The sequence below is a fragment of the Lathyrus oleraceus genome, chromosome 3 (genome assembly GCF_024323335.1).
Source record: "Lathyrus oleraceus cultivar Zhongwan6 chromosome 3, CAAS_Psat_ZW6_1.0, whole genome shotgun sequence".
Taxonomy (NCBI): domain Eukaryota; kingdom Viridiplantae; phylum Streptophyta; class Magnoliopsida; order Fabales; family Fabaceae; genus Lathyrus; species Lathyrus oleraceus.
In genome coordinates this window covers 21,593,685-21,597,536 of record NC_066581.1, presented here as the reverse complement: position 1 = coordinate 21,597,536, position 3,852 = coordinate 21,593,685, and positions in this window count along the sequence as shown.

Sequence of the window (3,852 nt, the reverse complement as noted above, 5' to 3'; positions counted from 1 at the left end):
AGCCTCACATCGATGTACTTGGTTCGCTCATGATAGGATGAATTCTTTGACAGGTGTATAGCACCTTGACTATCACATTTAACTATGGTAACTCGACCGTGAAGTTTTAGTTCCTTAGCAAAATCTTTAAGTCACAATGCTTCTTTCACAACTTCAGTGAGAGCGGTATATTTCGATTCAGTGGTTGATAAGGAAACAACCTTCTGAAGTGTTGCTTTCCAACTGATTGTTGCGCCAAACATAGTTAGCACATATCCAAAAATAGTTTTTCTAGAATCCATACGACCTGCATAAAAATCAGAGTCGACATACCCTGCGATTTATGCTTTACTATTTTCACCACATGCTCCAACATAAATCAGGACTTTATTCAGAGACTCATTTATGTACCTTAGAATCCACTTCAATGTTTTCCAACGAGCCTTTCTAGGATTCTCCATGTACCTACTTATAAGACTTACGACATATGTTATGTCGGGTATAGTAAAAACCATATAATACATCTGAGAACCTACTATGTTAGCATATGGGATGCTATTCATATAAGCTCTTTTGACATCCGTATTGGGACACTAATTTGTGCTTAACTTGAATTGAGGGTTTGCCGGAGTCACAACAGACTTTGAATTCGACATATCAAACATGTCGAGAATCTTCCATAGGTATGTCTCTTGAGATAAGCATGATTTTGACTTCTTTTTGTCTCTTCGGATGTCAATTCCAAGAATCTAGGATTCTGCTCCCAGATCCTTCATATCGAACTCCTTATTGAGTTCAACCTTCACCTCCATTACATCCTCGACATTGTTGCTTGATATGAGAATATCATCCACATAAAGCAACAAAATAATAAATGAATTTCCAGGTCGAAGTTTAAAGTAAACATAGTGGTTGAACTGACTTCTAATGAAACCTATGTGTACCATGAACTCGTCGAATCTCCTATTCCACTGTCGAGGAGATTATTTCAGTCCATATAAAGATCTATTCAGCTTGCACATATAATCTTCCTTACTCTTTTCCACATACCCTTCAGGTTACCTCATCAGGATTGTTTCATCTAGATCTCCATACAAGAAAGCACTTTTCACATCCATTTGTTCCAGTTCTAGGTTGAAGTGTGCCACTATGGCAAGTAACATTCGAATGGACATGTGCTTCACAACAGGAGAGAACACGTCGTTGAAGTCGACACCTTCTTTCTAAGTGAAACCCCTTGCGACCAATATTGCCTTGTATCTCTTTGATGTCACTCCTTCGATTCCTTCCTTAACTTTGAAAATCCACTTACAGCTGACTAACATGGCTCCAACAGGTTTCTTGATCAATTCCCAAGTATGGTTATCATGAAGAGACTTCATATCATCATTCATGGCCTTCATCCATTCAGTCTTATTTCGACTCCTCATAACGTCCTTATAGTCTCTAGGGTCTTCACCTAGAACCTCACTTGCAGAGATTAAGGCATAAGTTATCAGATCTGCACACCCAAGTCTTTGAGGTGGATTAATGACTTTTCTCGACCCGTGTCTTGCCAACATGTAGTCATCGATAGTTTCCTCATATTCCTCAGTATCTTCAATATCTTGTGCTTCTTATTCAACTTGATATGGGATACACAATTCAGCATCAACATGCTCCACCTCAACATGAATATATTCTTGTTCCATCTCTTCTTCAGATATCTGTGCACTTCGACTAACGTCATCAGTTTTCTTGAAAGCCATCTTAGCTTCATTGAAAACTACATCTCGACTAGTGATACACCTCCTGTGACCTGGCTCTAGGCACTATAGCCTATAAGCTTTGACTCCTTCAGGGTATCCCATGAACATGCATCTCAGAGTTCTAGGTTCGACCTTGTCCTGCCTAATGTGAGCATAGGCTATGCAGCCAAATACTCTAAGTTTGTCGAGATCTGGTGGATGTCCCGACCAAATTTCTTCAGGTGTCTTCATATCTAACACAGTCGAATGACATATGTTTATCAGATATATTGTTGTCGAAACAACCTCTGCCCAAAACACCTTCTTTAATCCAACACTAATCAACATGCATCTAACTCTTTCTAAAATTGTTCGATTAAACCTTTCAGCCAAACCATTTTGTTTGGAGTACCTGCAGTAGTTATGTGCCTTGCAATACCAGAGGCTGCACAAAAACTGTTGAATGCCTCATTGCAAAATTCAAGGCCATTGTTAGTTTTCAACCTCTTAACCTTCCCGTCATTCTGATTTTCGACCAGAGTTTTCCAACTTTTGAAGTTCTCAAAAGTTTCATCCTCAGTCTTCTGGATGAATACCCATAACTTTCTGGAATAATCATCAACTATGGATAGAAAATACCTTTCTCCTGAATGTGATAGACACCTCGCAGGCCCCATAAATATCATCATGGATGTAATCAAGGGATCTATGTGTTCTTTGTTTGCCTTTATTGAACTTCACTCTGCAAGATTTTCCAAGTACACAGGGTTCACAAAACTTCATCTTTTCGTCTTTGTCTCCACCAAGTAGATTTTGTTTCCCTAATTCAACCAGACCCCTTTCACTGACATGGCCCAATCTTATGTGCCAAATTTCTGTCTTTGATAAAGGTTTCGTGGATGCAACATCTGCAGAACCACTGACAACTTCAGCCTCAAGGGTATACAAGTCTCATTTCTTCACGCCTCTTAAGACTTCCTTCGACCCCTTCATGACTTTTAGAATACTTTTCTCTCCTTGGAAAACATATCCTTTCTTGTCGAATTCACCAAGAGAAATCAAAATTCTCTTCAAATCAGGTACATACCTGACTTCATTCGACAACCTTATTGACTCAACATGGAGCTTGAATCTCACATATCCAACACCTGCAATCTTGCAAGCTTTATTGTTTCCAATCAATACAGAACCACTACCTTAATCACATAGTTCCTCAAACAAGTCTTTGTTTGGAGTCATGTGCCAAGTGTAACCTGAATCCATAATCCATTCTTTACTTGAGTCGCCGCTTGAAACCACAAGAACATCAGTTGAGTCGAAATCATCTTGAACAATGGTTATATTACCATTATCCTTAACTCCATGATCTTTTAGGCGTTCAGGGCACACTTTTCTTGTATGACCCTCCTTCTTACAGTGATAACATCAAATACCAAATGCATCACCACTATAAGAATTATGCTGACTTTTACCATTCTTCTTGTCAAACTTGCCATCTCTCTTTGTGAATTTCTCCTTAACCGACAGACCTTCACCAGTCGAAGATGTCCTTGGCTCCTTTCATTTGTTCAAATCCTTAGAGTATAAGGCATATTGAACTTCTTCAAAGGTGAGAGACTCTCTTCCATACAAGAGAATTTCTTTGAAGTGAGCATGTGTTATGGGAAAAACATACAACAGTAACAACTCTTGATCTTCATCATTGATTTTTACATCAATATTTTCAAGATCAAGAATTAGCTTATTGAACATATCCAACTGCTCAGCCAGAAATTTGTCTTTGCTCATTTTGAATGAATATAGAGCTTGCTTCAGGTAGAGGCGATTGACCAATGATTTGGTCATGTACAAACTTTCAAGTTTCTCCTAAAGACTCAACATTGCCATCTCCTTCGAAACCTATCGAATAACCTTATCACCAAGGCTCAATAAGACGACGCTGTGGGCTTTCTCTACCATTGCCATTTTTTCTTTATCCTTTAACGCAACGTCCATGGCTGCAACTCCCTTCAACGCTTCTAAACAACCCTGCTAAACTAGTGGGGTTTTCATCTTCAAGCGCCACCCACCGAAATATTCACTCCGGTGAACTTTTCAATCTCATACTTTGTTGATGGAATCTTATCCATACTCACTGCATCAATTT